This window comes from Macrotis lagotis, chromosome X, assembly GCF_037893015.1.
Source record: "Macrotis lagotis isolate mMagLag1 chromosome X, bilby.v1.9.chrom.fasta, whole genome shotgun sequence".
Taxonomy (NCBI): Eukaryota; Metazoa; Chordata; class Mammalia; order Peramelemorphia; family Peramelidae; genus Macrotis; species Macrotis lagotis.
Window position 1 is genome coordinate 504658565 of NC_133666.1, and position 18317 is coordinate 504676881.

Genomic DNA, 18317 nt, shown 5'->3' on the forward strand with positions numbered 1-18317 from the left:
TATTTCATTGTAAAAAGAACTGACCTGGAAACAGATGCAGAAGAATTAATTTAAAAATTACTGGGCTACCTGAAAGTCATGACCAGGAAAAGAGTCTAGACTTCATTTTTCAAGAAATAATCCAGGAAAATTGCCCCGATATCCTAGAAACAGAGGTAAAATAGAAATTGAGGGAATCCATTGATCACCTCCTGAAAGAGATTTCAAAATAAAAACTCCCCAGAAATATTATAGCCAAATTCCAGAACTCCCAAGTCAAAGAGAAAATATTACAAACAGCCAGAAAGAAACCATTTACATTTTGTGGAGCTACAGTCAGGATAACACAAGATTTAGCAGCTTCTACATTTAGGGCTCATAGGGTTTAGAATATGATATTCTAGAAAGCAAAAGAGCTTGGATTACAATTGAGAATCAACCACCCAGCAAAACTGAACATCCTCTTTCTATGAACTGATGCTGAGTGAGATGAGCAGAACCAGAAAAACATTGTACACCTTAACAGCAACATGGGGGTGATGATCAACCTTGATGGACTTGCTCATTCCATCAGTACAACAACCAGGGACAATTTTGGTCTATCTGCAATGGAGAATACCATCTGTATGCAGAGAAAGAATTGTGGACTTTGAACAAAGACCAAAGACTATTACTTTCAAATTTAAAAAAAAACATTATCTTATTATGTAATTTTGCTATCTCTTATATTTTATTTTTCTTCCTTAAGGATATGATTTCTCTCTCATCACATTCAACTGAGATCAATGTATACCATGGAAACACAGTAAAGACTAACAGACTACCTTCTGTGGGGGGTGGGGGGAGGAAAGCAAGAATGGGGGGAAAATTGTAAAACTCAAAATGAATAAAATCTTTCTAAAAAAAACTGAACATCCTCTTTCAGGGAAAAAGATGGATATTCAATGAAATAGGAAACTTTCAAACTTTCCTGTTGAATAGACCAGAACTGAATAGAAAGTTTAATCTTCAAGTACAGAACTCAGATGAATCATAAAGAGGGTGGATGGGAAGGGCAAATTATGAGAAATTTTTTTTTATTTCCAAGGCTTTATTGAACAAGGTTACAGGGGTAGAAAATGATGGTTCCAATTCCTTTCAATTCCCTGGCATGAAATGTTGTATTCAGGGATGGAGACATACATATATACACTCACACTCAGTGACAACAATATTCACATGCATACCACATCTACTAAAAGGAGTAGGTCCAGTCTACATCCACTTTTAAAATCCTTATTCATAGATCCAGTCATGAGCACAAGACTTATAATCAACCAGCTCCTCAGGCTTAAACCACAAGCTGATCTTCTCAGCACTTTTTACAGAATCACTGCCATGAATGATGTCCCTGCCAACTTGAATGCAGAAGTCCCCACGAATGGTACCTGGCTTGGGAACAGCTGGGTTGGTCTCCCCCAGCATCACTCTGCCTGTCTTCACCACATTCAAGCCCTCCCAGACCATGGCTACAACAGGCCCTGAGTTCATGTATTTCACAAGCCCCAGGAAAAATGGTCTGTCTTTCAGGTCAACATAGTGCTGTTTCAGATGTTCCTCTGAAGTCCTCAGCAGCTTCATGCCCACGAGGCAGAAGCCCTTCTGCTCAAAACGTTTGATGATGTCCCCGACCAGGCCGCGCTGGACACCATCCAGCTTGATGGCAATGAAGGTGCGCTCTGCGTTGGCCATGGCCCAGGGAAGCTTGGCCTAGAGCAGGAGAGGCAGCGGTGGTGGCAGCGGAGCCCGGGAGTCTGCACCTCGCAGCGGAGCGGGGGGAAGAGAGCAAATTATGAGAAACTTAATGATGTTGAACTGATTGTATTCCTGCATGGGAAGATGATACTGATAATTCATATGAACCTTCTCATTTATTAGGGCAGTTAGAAGGAGCATATATAGATAAAGTACAAGAGAGAGAGAGAGTTCAATATGAAGATTTACTCTGTATTATAAAGATGTGGTTAATGGGCAAGAAAGGAATGTGTTGAGAGAAAGGGAAAGGAGATGTAGAATGGGCAAAGTTATTTCACATAAAAGAGGCAAGGAAAAAACTTTTACAATGGCTTAGAAGGGGGGAAAGTGAGGGGAAATAAGTGAACCTTCACTCTTCTTGGAAGTGACTCAGAGAGGAAATAACATGTACATTCAATTGGGTATAGAAATCTAAATTACTCTAGAGGAAAAAGGAGAGGGAAGGGGATGGGGAAGAGAGGAGGGACAGGAAGTGATAGAAGAGAGGGAAGATGGTGGGAGAGGGTAGTCAGATACAACACACTTCTGAGGAGGGACAAGGAGAAAGGACAGAGAGAATAGAATAAATGAGGGTGGGGAGGGACAGGATGGAGAGAAATACAGCTAGGATTTCTAGTATACAGCTAGCAACTGTGGGAAAAAATATTGAAGCAATTTTTCTGATGGACTTATGATAAAGAATGCTTTCCATTCCAAAGACAGGACTAATGTTATTTTCCTCTCTTACTTTATTTTTCTTGAGGTTTCTCTTTTTTTTTGTGGAAGTGGATTATGTTTACATTTACAACGTGACTTTTGTAGTAATATGAAAAAATAAAAGTAAAAGACTTTAAAAAATGATGTCAGAAATATATTTTTCTTTTTATATTCACTCTGAACTAAGGACCCTATGTCCTTGTTCCTAGCTGGAAAAGAAATCTAGGTTAAAAAGCACAGAGAAATAAAGAGTCTCAAAGCCCTTATTAGTTGGACTGGCTTTATATCAGAGAGTTTGGCATCTAGAATAAGAAAACTTCCTCAGAGGAAGAAATATTCATAGAATCATTGATTTATAGTTTAAAAGCACTTCAGAGGTCATTTAATCCAACCCTCTTTCTTATAGAGTAGGAAACTGAGGTCCAGTGAGCTTGTTCCTTGCTCAGAGTCATACTGGTAGTCATAATCAAAAGTGAAATTTAATTCTGGGCTTTTTCCACTATATCAAACTATGACCCACATTATCCCTCTGCCCTTTATGGGACACCCATTCTGTATTTTTCAGAAAGATCTATAGCAAAAAAACCCAAAATGAAATAAAAACCCATCTTCAAAAAATAAAGCTTTTGGCAAAAGCAGAGATTGTATGCCACATGAGATCAGTAGAGAGTAAGCCTGCTAGTGCCAATCCCAGATAGCACTACCAGAAAGTGTGGGGGTCCTGAATCCCCAGAGACATGAATTGTGCCTCTCTGAACTTGTTCTTAGTTACAGATGTTTCCTGTATGTGCTTTTTTCCATGTATTACATAAGAGGGTCCAATCTTATCATTAATTCGTTGTCTACTTGTGAGAGAGTGAACCCCTAAGGTTAGGGGAGAAATATTTTGTTATTACTTTTCTTAATATGCCATTTAATTCAGCAAATGAATGAAAAAGCATTTATTTAGCATTTTACTATGTGATTGGCACTGCATTAAATGTTGGGATATAAACAGAAAGACTATCTTTGTCCTTATGGAATTTACATTATTATTTTTTATTTCTTTAAAATTTTTTTCCAATTACATGCAAAACTAGTTTTCAACATTCATCCATTTGCAAGTTTATGAGTTCCACATTTTTCTACCACCCTCCCTTCCTTTTACCCTCCTCCTGGCAGCATACAATCTGGTAAAAGTTGTGTATGTAAAATTGTGTGTAACATATAGGAACTTATATTCTGATAGGAGAAGATGACATGAGTGGAATGATAGTTAAGGAAGTATGGATATTTTGACTTAGAAATTCAGAGGGATGGTCAATGGAGCCACAGGTCTCTTCTATATTCAACATTCTATGATTCTAAGGACTTAATGAAAATTCTGAGTTAAGATGTAATTTCAAAAAGAAAACAGAAGAGGGCAGAATAGACTACAGTTCATTGATTATGAAACATTAAATTGGTTCTTCTCAATAAAAGTATAATGTTGTCTGTGATAATGGGGGAGATGAGATTCAAAGGAATTAAGTAAGTTGCCCAAAATAATTTGGGTAATAAATAGGGTTACCATTTGGGAATAGGAATGAAGGAAATGTACAAAAATTTGTTGCACTGTCTGGTGAAAGTCAGTCTGAGGAGTAAACCATAAGAGAATTCTGGTTAGTTGAGAGGATATAGCAGGAGGGCATTGGCCGTTTATTTAGAAGGGTGAGAAGATGGTCCCATAACTAGATAGCTTGCAATTCAAATTCAATTTATTTAAACAAATTTTATTAAGTACATAAAGCACTGGGTGGTGCTGGAAGTAGGAAGTAGGAAAACTAAGAGTCTTCATGAGTTCAAATCTGGCCTCAAGCAAGAAGTAGTTGTGAGACCCTAGGCAAATCACTTAGCCCTGTTTGCCTCAGTTTCTCATTCATAAAATGAACTGGAGAAAGAAAGAGCAAATCACTTCAATCCTTTTCCCTAAATCCCCAAATGAGGGTCATAAAAATTTGAATATGACTGAAACAGTAAAAAACAACAAACAAAAAAAAGACACTGTCTTAGATAATGAGAATGCAAACCTGAAAAACAACACAGTCCTCCTTGACCTCAGGGAATTTAAAATCTAATGGAGGAAGGAACTATGAATGCAATTACATTTGAATATGACTTAGGAAAAATCAAAACTAAAAATCAAGAGATACAAGGAAAGAAAAATCTCTTTCAATTGAGACCAGAAGAGGCTTAATGAAAGAGATAGACATTGAAGGAAAAAAATTTTCATAAAAAGAAAAAGAAAAGGGTGGGGGAAAGGAGCATGTATCAGGAATAGGGGTCAACATTTGTAAATGTACACAGGCAGCATGAGCAAGGATGAGAACTGGAAATTGTGAATGTTCCATTTTGACTATATAATAGGTTAGAAAAGTAGATTGAAGGGAAAGAATACTGATATGAACTGTTACTGAATGAAGTGAATAGAAGCAGAACAATTTATACAATTGCAATAATGTAAAGAAGACAACTGAAAATACTTAAGGACTCTCATCTGACTTATATTTAAGCTTTAATAATTTAAAAATTGGGGCTGCTAGGTGGTGCAGTGGATAAAGCACCAGCCCTGGAGTCAGGAGTACCTGGGTTCAAATCTGGTCTCAGACACTTAATAATTACCTAGCTGTGTGGCCTTGGGCAAGCCACTTAACCCCATTTGCCTTGCAACCCCCCCCAATGACATTGAGTGAATAAGTTGCAAAAAAACCTAAAAAAAGAAAATTGCACTAAGACTTTTGAGACTTACAAATATAAAACAATTGTCAAACCTAAAACTGTAAACCTTAAAAATAAAGGACTAAAATAAAATGACAAAAAATATGCTGTATATAAAGTTTAATCGCTTGGATTTACCATTAACTTATAGGTAGAGGTCATTTGACCTCATAAGAGGGGAATATTGATCCAAAAACAAAGGATAAGGGAATTCATTAACCTCCTTGGGGTAGCCTGACAATGAATGTCACACAATCTTAAACTGTCCAATTGCTCTACAGAGACTATTATTCTTATGCAATTCTATCTGATGAATTATTAGCTTTTCCTGGATAGGAACAAGTTTTCCAGCATCCTGATCATTGTCTTCCTGAGTTTGTAATTAACAATGGGGAAGATAGTCATGCATCTTGACTTCTCATCTTATGGTAAAGGTAACTATATAGTGAAAGCTGAGTAATTTCTAAAGAAATCAGCCTTTTTACCAGTTGCAAAAAACATTTATTATTATTATTATTATTATTATTATTATTATTATTATTTTACTTTGACACAATCAATCAAAAAATTTATTAAGTGCCAGGGATACAAAGAGACAAAAGATAGTCTCTGACTTCAAAGAGTCTACAACCTAAAGGGAATATAACATACAAATATATACAAAATTAGATAGATTCCTATTTAAGATAAATAGGAATATAAATAGAAAATCATTAGGGAAGACACTGGAATTAAGAGTGAATGGGGAGAGTTTCCTATAGAAGACTGAATTTTGTTGGAACTTAAAGGAAAGAGGAGGTCTGTAATTTATAATAGAGGAAGGAGAATATTCCAGGCAACCTTTCCCTACCAGAGAAAATGCCTGGAAGATGAAGTATCCTGCTTGGGTCACAGTGTTGCCAATTTTTAAAGATTTAGAGATTGAAGACAGAAGATTTAAGGCCACTGAAAAGGACACCCCAACCCCATTGCTCTGCAAAAACCAAAAAAACCCAAAAAAGACCCAAAATAAAATAAAATAGTAATAATAATAGTAGGGGCGGCTGGCTGGCAGACAGAGCACTGGCCCTTGAGCCAGGAGCACCCAGGTCCAAATCTGGCTTCAGACACCGAACAATCACCCAGCTGTGCGGCCCCAGGCAGGCCCCCCCCCCAAAATAATAATAATAAAAAATGTGCTTCTGTCTGTGTTCCAACACCACCAGCTCTGTCCTGGGTGGATCACATTCTTTATGATAAGTCCATCACAAAAGTAACTTCTGTATTTTTCCACTGTTGCCATTGCTGATTACAACTCCCTCCATTCGTACTTCTCTACTACCATGCACTATATTTTCTCTCTCCTTTCACTTTGTCTCTGCTGTAGGGTAGCTGAGTGGCACGGCAGACAGATCTCCAGCTCTGTGGCCAGGAGGCCCCGAGCCCACATACCACTCCTTAGGCCCAGCATTCACGGGGCCCTATGGTTGCCGATAGGCCATCCAATCCCAGCTCCTTGCAAGAAGTAAAAAAAGAAAATGTGTTATATCTGACCACTCCCCCATGGTCCATCTTCTCCTCCATCATGCACATTCCACACCCCCTTCCCCCTATCCCCCTTCTCTCCTTCTTACTACAGATGTCTGTATTCCATTGAGTATATATATATATATATATATATATATATATATATATATATGCTGTTTCCTCTCCTAGCCACCTCTGATGAGAGTGAAGATTCCTTCATTCCTCCTTGCCTTTCCCCCTTCCACATCATTACAATAGCTCATTGTAATAAAGAAAATCTTATTATATGAAATATCTTAGCCTATTCCTCCTCTCCTTTTTCTTTCTCCCATTACATTTCCCTTTTATCTATTGACTCCATTTTTATACCACAATATATCTTCAAATTCAGTTTTCTCCTGTGCTTCATCTATAAAAGCTCCTTCTACCTACTCTGTTAAACGAGAAAGTTCATATGAGTATTATCAGTATCATTTTTCTATACAGGAATACATGTAGTTCATCATCATTAAGTCCCTCATATTTTCCCCTTCTCTTCCACTCTCTATACTTCACCTGTGTCCTGTATTTGAAGATCAAACCTGTTCAGCTCTGGCCATTCCAACGGGAACATTTGAAATTCCCCTGGTTCATTGAAGTCCATCTTTTTCCCTGGAAGAGGACATTCAGTTTTGCTGGGTAGTTGATTCTTGGTTGCATTCTAAGCTCTTTTGCCTTCTGGAATATTATATTCCAAGCCCTGCAAGCTTTTTTTTTTTTGCAAGGCAATGGGGTTAAGTGGCTTGCCCAAGGCCATACAGCTAGGTAATTATTAAGTGTCTGAGACCAGATTTGAACCCAGGTACTCCTGACTCCAGGGCTGGTGCTTTATCCACTATGCCACCTAGCTGCCCCCCTACAAGCTTTTAATGTAGTTGCTGCTAAGTCCTGTGTGATCCTGACTGCAGCTCCACAATATTTGAATTGTGTCCTCCTGGCTGCTTGTAATATTTTCTCTTTGACTTGGGAGTTCTGGAACTTGGCTATAATATTCCTGGTGGTTGTTTTTTTTGGGGGGATCTCTTTCTTGGGGAGATAGGTGGATTCTCTCCATTTCTATTTTGCCCTCTGCTTCTAGGATATCAGTGCAATTTTCTTGTAATAATTCTTTGAAAATGATGAAGGCTCTTTTCCTGGTCATGACTTTCAGGTATTTCAATAATTTTTAAATTATCTTTCCTAAATCTGTTTTCCATGTCTGTTGTTTTTTCAATGAGATGTTTCACATTTTCTTCTAATTTTTCATTCTTTTGCTTTTGAAGTATTGTGTCCTGATTTCTTATAAAATCAGCAACCTCCCTCAGTTCCATTCTTTGTCTGAAGGATTTGTTTTCCTCAGAGAGCTTTCTTATCTCTTTTTCCATCTGGCCAATTCTATTTTTTAAAGCATTCTTCTCTTCAATAACTTTTTCAACTGTTTTATCCATTTGATCTATGCTGGTTTTTAACATGTTTTCTTCAGCATTTTTTTGGATCTCCTTAACTAAGCTGCTGACTTCTTTTTCATGTTTTTCCTGCATCTCTCTCATTTCTTTCCCCAATTTTTCTTCTATTTCCCTCACTTGATTTTCAAAGTCTTTTTTGAGCTCTATCATAGCCTGAGCCCAATTTCTGTTTTTCTTGGAGTCTTTAAATGCAGGAGCTCGTACTTCCTCATCTTCAGATTGAGTGTTTTGATCCTTCTTGGGATCACAAATTATTTCTCAATGATGTTCCTCTTTTTTCTCTGCTTACTCATTTCTCCATTTTGTTCCTGCTTTTGGGGTGCTTCCTGAGCTTTTGAGTATTAGTGGGACACCTCCACAAGGATCTCTGTGTGTGAGGTTCTGTCTTCCCTACTGCTCTGTGAATGACCACAAGCGCACCCCTCTGCCATGGGGCTGAGGTTGGGGGGGGGCTGCTGTTCTATGGGGGGGGGGCCTAGACTGCGATTAGGATCTGAATGTGGTCAGAACCCCAGAGTTCTGTTCCAGGGACAGAGTACAGAGCTTGGCAGTCTCTCTCCACTCCCCTCTCTAGGCTCAGCACTCACACCCTGGGGGCTCCTGCTTACCGGCTCTGCCTGTTTCCAGTTCCTGGATCAGGGCTGCCATGCTGCTGGCTGTGTGCCCTGAGGGCTGGGCTTCATGTGCTCACTCTGGCAGAGGTCCCCCTGCTGATCCTCCAAGTTGTGCCTGGTGCTACCCGGGGTGTAGCTCAGGAAACTGCCCTTGCTGCTGTCAGCAGGGGCTCCTAGCACCCTGGGGCTGCCTCTGGGAAGCTGAAGTTCCTCTGTTCTGGTGGGCTATCCTTCCAACCCCATGGAGCGGAGCCTTTCCGCTCTTTTCCAGGTTACCTTGGGCTGGAGAACTGCCTCACTGGGTCCCTCTGTGTATTCTGTCTCTCGAAAATGTAGTTAGAGTCCTTAGTTTATAAGTTTTGATTGAGAGCACCTAAGAGATGGTCTTCTCCTGTTGCCATCTTGGCTACGCCCCCCCCCCCCATGTGAAGTTTAAATAGGATGAAAAGGTTTAGAAAAACTACTACAGTGAATGAAAAAAGTAAATTGATTCTAAAGGTATAGGATGGTCTAGCAATGGTGAGGATCCAGTTGACATTATATGACATAAATTTGGAGAGAACCTAATGAGCATAATTTTGTAATTTTCTTTAGTTTTGCTCAGCAGCATGTGAGCAGGAGTAGAGGCAGTCTACTTCACCAAGGTCAGAAATGTTATGATTGTTCATGGGCCAGATTTAATTCTAATCATTCCAAAAGGCATATGTGTGCTCCCTCCTTCTCATCATATTATTGCTAAATTTAATGTGGACACCCGGTCAGTTTAGTCCAGCGTAACTAAATGACTCTCAAATTCAAGAGCTCTATTACACTCAGCATCCCCACAACAGTAAGGATTACAGATATATACCATCATATTTGACTAGTTCCTGCTTTTTATTCTATTCTGTTATCCTCTTCCATCTCATGTGTGAGTTCCAACCTATTCCTAGACACAGATATGATCATTAATTAATCTCTTTATCCTATTTTTTATACCTCTTTTTATATTTGCTTCTCATTTCCTCTATGGAGACAAGATGGTGGTGAATAAAGAATGTACTTAGCATTTATTACTTAGTACCTTCCACTTGGTGTAATCTGTTTCTACATCCCTCCACTTCTTCTCTTTTCACTTGTTTATAGCCCTATATATAATTTTTTATTCTGTATTTCTTTCCTTTTAAACCACTTTTTGAGATCTACCTCTACATTCATTTATTTTACTTAGAACTAATCCTTTTCTGAATTTATCCTTCTAATTCTTCTCTCTCCCTTCTTCTGTTTCCATTTATTTCTACACTCAACAGCATATATATTCTACTCTTTTGACCATGTTGTCTTTCCCATTAGATTGTAAACTCCTTGAGGGCAGGGACTGTCTTTTGCCTCTTTTTCTATCCCCAGCACTTAGCACTGGGTTTAACACATAGTATCAGAGACTGAATAAATGTTTATTTATCGATTGAGTGATTAATTGTGGCATTAGAGAAAGCCACACCACTGCCTCTGAGGATATTCCTAGGACTCTAAGGGATAGTCTGCCTAGATCTGGACATCCAGGTCATCTGTAAGACGGGTAATTGATATAAAGATCCTTAAAGCATATGTGTGCTATAAAGCACCAAAGTCCTTAAATAACCTTCTTATGTCATCATGTTCTACTTTTAACATCCTGGTTGCTTTTATATGCATGTATGCATGCAAGCTAGTTTATTGATGTCCTTAAAATATGGTATTAACATGAGCTGGCACAACTCTTGCAGAAAATAATTTGGAATAGGAAATAAAGTTCAAGTGCTCCTTCTATGGGGTCTTGTAGTTAAAGGAGGTTTAAAATAAAAGACTAATTTACATAACCATATCTCTCTCTCTCTCTCTCTCTTTTTTTTAAGTTTTTGCAAGGCAAATGAGGTTAAGTGGCTTGCCCAAGGCCACACAGCTAGGTAATTATTATTAAGTGTCTGAGGCCGGATTTGAACTCAGGTACTCCTGACTTCAGGGCCGGTGCTCTATCCACTGTGCCACCTAGCTGCCCCTAATAACCACATCTCTTAAGAAAAATATGGCTGAAACATCACAGACTATAAAGAGTACAATAATCCACCTAATTGGAATGCTAACCTGTCCAAGATAGTGTTATCATAATTGACAAAGTAAAGTAATGAGGACTATAAATTATACTTATTCTTTTCACTAGTTTACATAAAATTTGAGGTCCCTTCAGCAGTTCAGAGATCAAGCAAGGGTCTTTTTTTTGTGTTAGTCAGGTAGTTAAGCTGATCATAAGGCAAAAGAATTCTTTTAAACACTGCAAAACATTCTTTTAAACTACTGTATTAGCAAGAACTATTATACCAATTATAGTGTCAACTTTAACATCAATTATATTTCAGGAAGGGGTGGTTTCAGCTTATCAGATCTATATTTTTAAAAGAAGATAGTCTATCTAATCAAGGGAATTGATGCCCATTTTAAATATATGAAATTTAAAATTAAAAAATTATTTTTATAACTATGATGTACAGCCTTGTATTTTATCTACAACATAATAATTGGAGATGTCTGAAAGATAGTTGGAGATTAGTAGAGACTGGAGCAGGCAAGGTAGTTTTGAGAATCACCAGCATAGAGATAGCAATTAAATTCCTGGGAGCTGATAAGATCACCAAGTGAATTAATATAGAAGAGAAGAGAGCCCAGGAAAGAACCTTGAGGGAATGATCTAGATGGGGCCCCAAAGCAGAAGCAGTTAGACAGGTAGGAGGAGGAGAACCAGGAGAGTTGGTGTCCCCAAAACATAGAGAGAAGAAAGAGTATCAAGGAAGGAGGAATCAACAGTGTAAAAGGTTGTAGAAAAGTCAAGACTAATAAGGATTGAGAAAAGGCCACTGGATTTGGCAACTAGGAGATGACTGGTAATTTTGGTAATTTTTTTTAGTAATTTTTTTTTTAAGTTTTTACAAGGCAAACAGGGTTAAGTGGCTTGCCCAAGGCCACACAGCTAGGTAATTATTAAGTGTCTGAGGCCGGATTTGAACTCAGGTACTCCTGACTCCAGGGCTGGTGCTCTATCCACTATGCCACCTAGCCGCCCTCCCCCTCTCTTTTTTCTTAACTCTTCACAATCTTGCGTCTGATTTTACCATTCATTCTTCTAAAATTGCTCTTTCCAGGGGCAGCTAGGTGGTACAGTGGATAGAGCACCAGCCCTGGAGTCAGGAGTACCTGAGTTCAAATCCGGCCTCAGACATTTAATAATTACCTAGCTGTGTGGCCTTGGGCAAGCCACTTAACCCTGTTTGCCTTGCAAAAACCTAAAGAGAGAGAGAGAGAGAGAGAGAGAGAGAGAGAGAGAGAGAGAGAGAGAGAGAAAAGAAAGTTGAGGCCTTTTCAATAAGTTAACTACAAAGGGCATAAGATAAATAGGATGATAACTAGCTAATTATTACCAAAGACGTTTGTAATAAATTAGATAAAATATCAGGTCTGGAGTTGGGAAGGTTGGGAATCAAATTGTCCATGTGAAAATTTGGAGTGGATTCTTTAAATATGTGCATCTTGCATTTCTTTTGAGATATTATAATTCTGCCATGATCATAGAGCACAGGACTCTTTCTAATGAGGGCATGCCATGCTGGGCACTCTTGTGCCAGTGTCTCCTATGTCTTACAATCAGTTCCAAAGTTCTTAAGAGAGACCTTGAGAAAAATGCTTTTTCTGATCATCATGTGAGAGATTTCACTGTGTGAGTTCTCCATAAAATAATCTTTTTTGGCAAGAATATTTAAGCATTTGAACAACATGATAGTCCTTCAGAGTTGTGCTCCTTAAGATAGAGTTTGAATGCTTGTCAGTTTAGCTCAAAAAAGGACTTCAACATTGAACACATTAACAACATTGTGAGTTGATCAACTTTGCTTGATGCACCTCCTCTCAGTCGTTCAGAAAGCTAGGGCAACCCTGGGAGACCTGTTTTAGACAATGCTATCCATATCCAGATGAAGAACACAAAAGCAAAACAAATAAAACAAAACAAACTACAGAATATGAATGAACACCATGTTCACTTTAAAAAATTTTCTGTTTTTTTTCTTCCTATTCCAGGATTTTCTTTCTTTCCCCCTAGTCCTAATTCCTCATATAGAAAATGACTAATATGTAAATATGTTAAACACAAATGTGCATGTACAATGTTCAGTAGACTGTCATGAGGGGAGGGGAGTGGGAAGGAAGGGTGGGAGAAAATTATGTAACATAAATAGGCATGTGAATGAAAGTTTTCATAAGATGTAATTGGGAAAATAAAATAAAAATCAATAAAAAAAAATGAAAGAAAAACTTCTAAAGGAGCAGTGTTCCCACAGACTGAACTCAGGGCTTTGTCCACAGCAGACCTGCCAAATTAATGAGTTTCAGTAAAAGCTATTGGAACAAATCTAAGACAATTCAAATGGAAGCATTTCAGTTTCCTGGTATGGTGCTGGTAGACTGTATATGTATCATAGGCATACAACAATGAGATCAGCACAATGGCTCTGTAGACCTTCAGTTTGTAGTCAGTCATTACCTTTTCTCCCACACTTTCTTTTGGAGCATTCCCAAAACTGAGCTTGCTCTAGTGATGTATATTTGTCAATTTCATTATTAATGTGTACCTACCTGGAAAGGATGCTGCCAAGGTGAATGGATTTCTATCCAGTATTCAGAACTTCTCCCTTTGCTGTAACTGATAGTTCCACATATGGATGATATGGGGTAGTCTGATGGAGCACTCTGTTTTCTTGATGTTAATTATTAGGTCAAAATGAGCACAAGAATAGAGGATGGATCCATATATTATTGCATCTCAGCTTCAGAGGCTGCACATTGATCTGCAAGCAAAAAGTCATGCACTATAACTCTCTCTATTTTAGCCTTGTCTTGTAGCCTTTTCAAATTGAAGTATTTCCTTTGGAGCAGTAAATGACCTTGATGCCATGTTCCTTCTCTTTGAAGGTGTTTGATAACATGGCTGAATACATAATATTAAAAAGCAATTCATTCCATTGATGAAAGAAAACTTGGGAGTATAGTTCATTTTTTGGGCAGGAATGCCATCATGAAATTGACATGGAATACTACTGAACTTCTTTGGGCAACCAAAATTTTGAGAACATTTTTCATAAACCCTTGTGACTGACAACATCAAAGACCTTGAACAGATATACAAACATTATACAGACCTCTGTTGTGCTTTTGCCATTTCTCCTGGAGTTGTCAGACAAGACCTTGTAAATCTCAGCTAAAATAAAATCAGTACCAGGTGCCATGACACAGGGGAGGATCTTAAGAACATTCAAAACTTTTTCTTCATTTGGAAATTTACCTAGAGAGAAAGTTACTTCTACTTCAGATATATGGTCAATGGCTTCAGCATTGATTGATGATGGTCTATTGAGAACACTATGAAAGCAGTCAACCCATCTCTCCAGGATCATCATGTCTTTATCACTAATCAATGCTGTTCCATCAGCACTGAGTAGCTGAGATGCACCATATGTCTTTGACCCATCAATAGTCTTCAGGGTATCATAAAAACATTTTGGATTGTTACTATCAGCATAAAACTGAATTTCAGTTACCTTGTTACTAAGCCAAGAATACTGCATCTCTCTAAGCTTTGTATGTACTTTTCTTTTCATGGAGTTAAATGCTATCTTCTTAGAGATGCATGAACTGTTTTGCTGGTAAACTCTGAGTTTTCATTTTATATTTAGCAGCTTCAGTATTTTTCCATTATTTTCATCAAATTATTCTTGATGTTTATGAGTATTCTGACCCAGCAAATGAAGTACTCTACACCAAATCTCCGAAAACTGCCCACTCCTTTTCTGCTCTACTGCTGACAATTGTGTATTGGCTCAACTTTCCTTCCAAATTAACAAGAAACTGTTTCCACTCAGAGAAGTGCTTTAATCTGATGATATTAATTCTTCTAATAATCATTTTGTTTTGGGGCTGCCATTTTTGTTGAATGGGAATATTTAGCTTGGAGAAGATAAGTCTATAATCAGTCCAGCACTCTACACCACACATTTTCTTTGTCACTCTCACATTCTCTATATCTCTTTCTGAGATACAAATGTTCATACTGAAAACTTAGCAATTTGAGCTCTCAAGCTGGTTAGAGAAGCTAGGCACCAGCACATCCTGGCTTCAATGCAACATCTTTGTTACTGTTATTGTTGTTGTTGTTGAGTCTTATTAGCCCCTCTCTCACTGCATGGAACAACAGAATTTTGGCTGCCAGGAAGAAGCAAGAAAGGAGATATGAAGTGGAAATCATGAGAAAACTCAGCAAGGGAGAGATGTTGCTGAAAAGGTCAAGGACTGACAGGTTGAAGGGGGAATAGAACTTCTCTCTTGGCCACCAGAAACTGAAAGATTTAAGTTTAAAGGTGTTGCTGCTGATTTGTTTCTTGGGTTTGTTTCTGCCCTGCAAAGAATCACTACTCAGACTCAGGAATGCAGGTTTGAGAAAGGAAACAGAGATTTATTAAAGGAAGTTACAGCATATTAAGAAAGTGATAGAAGAGTTAAAAAGAGTTTAAAGAGAAGACCATGTGGATCGCTGATTGATTGGCCAGGCCAGTTGGCCAGGATTCAGCAGGAGACTGGAAGGTAAAAAGGGCCAAGCCCCTCCCTCCTTGTCCTTACATGCTCTCCCAGAGTCCATGGGAGGGGGTGGTGACCTGGGAATGACCCAAGTCCCTCATTGGGGATTTTGCCTTTTGGGGATGGGTCACTTTTGAGTGGTCTTCCAGGGCCTGTGCTCCCTGACTGGCCACCAGAAAAACAATGCAATCCAAATAAAATTGAAGGTCAGGCTCTCAAGTGTGGAAGGAGGAAGGAAGATTTCTTTTATGATATAAACAAAAGATTTACAAAGTTTGTCTCCAACTGACTCACTACTCCCATGCCCAGGTTTCTCTGCATCATATTCCCCCCTCAAATTATTAGGGACCTAGATTCTTCTGGGGAATAGGGATGAAGGTCTGTCTTCTGGAACTTCTTCAAAGCTGAGAAGGGGTTTAGCAGTATCCCTAACTAACCTAACCTAACCTATTAGGGGCCCATTTGGAGAGGGAATATTCTGCAAATGAAACTTGACTGAAGTAGCATCCAAGGAGTATGGGCAATCAGGATCAGATAGAGACTGATGTTTGGCCAAGGTTACTAGCTGTAGAGGCTGGTGTTCCACCGAGGTCACTAACTGTAGGTCTGTTGCTTGAATCCTAGAGGAGATAAATTTGACGAGGAGGTTAAATAGTCAAGGGCCAAAAAGAAGCAGAAGAACAATTATTATAAGTGGAACAATCAAAGGACTCAGCAAGGAGAGTAACCAGGAGCTCCAGGAAGCTCCAGAGGAAAGGGAGCTCAAGGTGGAATGGAAATCTTACATCCAAGATGCTTCTTGCAGTATTTTTTTTGGTATGGAGTTCCAGTTTATAGGAGTTATGAATGTACATACAGCAAGATGTGTTGGCTAGAGCACAAACAACACTTAAAGATGCAAGGAGATAATCAAAAGCAATATGATTAATAACATAATGTGTTTGATTTAAGGACAATGAGGATGAGAATAGGAATCTGATTCAACTATAGTAAAATAGCTCAGTTATATGGAGTGCAAAGTATCTGCAGACACTTATCTCCAAGGTTCCTCAGGATGTCTTCTTAAACAGGTACTTCAAGTCTTCCAGTGGCTCACTAGAGTATGTGGTGTCACCTGGAGGAGAAGCTGGGGGAGGGACATGTTTAATCCTAGAAAGGTGAGTTCATCTAGGTAGACCTTTCAATTTCACTGCTTTAGGGTAGAGAGAATAACTCGATATGGTTCCTTCCATTTCACCCCCAGCAGATCTGTTCCCTGAGCCTTCCAGGACTTTAAATATACCATATCCTCTGGACTTACAGGAGAGACTTCCCTAGAGCCACTCTTCAGTTTTGGGCAGATGCTTATTAGCATCCTCAGAGAGAGCTGTTCTAACAGCACCAGTCTCCCTTGGTCTCTTCATACAGTTTAGCTAAGGTGCATTTGAGAGTACCATTCATCTTTTCTACCTTTCCTGATGTTTGATGATGCCAAGAATGAAGAAAGTATGAGATATTCAAGGTTCTAGTTAATCCCTGAGTTATCTGAGAGACAAAAGCAGGGCCATTTTCACTCTGCAAAGAGCAGGGCAAATCAAAGCATGGAATTATTTCCTTCAAAAAGGAGGCTTCCTGAGCTCTCTCAGTTCTGCAAGGCCATGCTTCCACCCAGGAGGTGAAGGTGTCCACCAAGACAAGGAAGAACTTAAAGACTTGACAAGGGGGGTATATGGGTGAAGTCGATTGGCCAGTCTTCCCCAGGATAGGTACCTTTCCTTTGGACAGGTTTTAAGAGTGTAGGCTTAATCCCACCTCGGGGTTCACTTGAGCACAAATGGAGCGGGCTCTGCAAACTTGGCTGACAGTCTCCCTTAACTTGTGGATTGTAAAAACAGAAGTTATTAGAGAATAAAGGGAATCTCTCCCCAAGTGAGTGGCCTGGTGTAATCCAAAAAGGAGTTTCCACTGACTCTCTCCTGGGATGAGAAGTTGGCCTGAGGGTGCTTGATACCACCCAGAGGGGGAGAGAGTATAAACCCTGTCCTTGGCTAAAGCTTGGTCCTGAGGGCTGTAGGAAGGGGAGGAGTCAGGTAACTGCGGAATTTAAGAAGCCAATTTCACAGGCTGACAGGCTACTTGCTTGGTTGCTTCATCAACCAGCCTATTCCCCACAATTAAATCTGAGTCAACTGTCTGATGACCTTTGCAAAACATGACTGCTACCTCTTGGTTTTTTTTTTGTTTTGTTTTTTTAGGTTTTTGCAAGGCAATGGGGTTAAGTGGATTGCCCAAGGCCACACAGCTAGGTAATTATTAAATGTCTGAGGCTGGATTTGAATTTAGGTACTCCTGACATCAGAGCCGGTTCTCTATCTACCACACCACTTAGCTGCCCTACCTTTTGGGGTTTTTGAACAGGTTTAGGATTTCCTGAATGTTCTTAATAGGGGAATTTTTTGCTGTGAGATAACCCCTTTATTTCCATGCATGTGCATATAAGTTAGAAAAGCATACTTTGAATCAGTAAAGATGTTTATTCTTTTGCCTTTCCCTAATTCTAGAGGTCTAGTGAGTACAATCAACTCAGCTTTCTGAGCAGAAGCAGAGTGATTTAGCTTCTGTAGTATCATGAAGGCTAACAACATCATATCCTGATTTTCTCTCTCCCTTTAAAATAAAACTTGACCATCTGTATACCATTTTTCTTCTCGGTTATTAAGGGGGATGTCCTTTAAATCCGGTCTACTGGAATACACTGAGTCTAAGGTCTCCTCACAGTCATGAATTAAGCCACCAACTGATAGATTGTCAGGGAGCAGAGTTGCTGGATTGAGGCTGTGGCAGCCCTGAGAGTTAGACCAGCCCTTAATAGAAAGGCCTGGTATTTAATGAG

At 39.1% G+C, this 18317-nt stretch overlaps 1 pseudogene; it reads right to left on the bottom strand.

Annotated features, from left to right (window-relative positions):
• Positions 1 to 1048: 1048 nt before the first annotated feature.
• Positions 1049 to 1710, bottom strand: LOC141498457 (nucleoside diphosphate kinase B pseudogene; annotated as a pseudogene).
• Positions 1711 to 18317: the final 16607 nt, after the last annotated feature.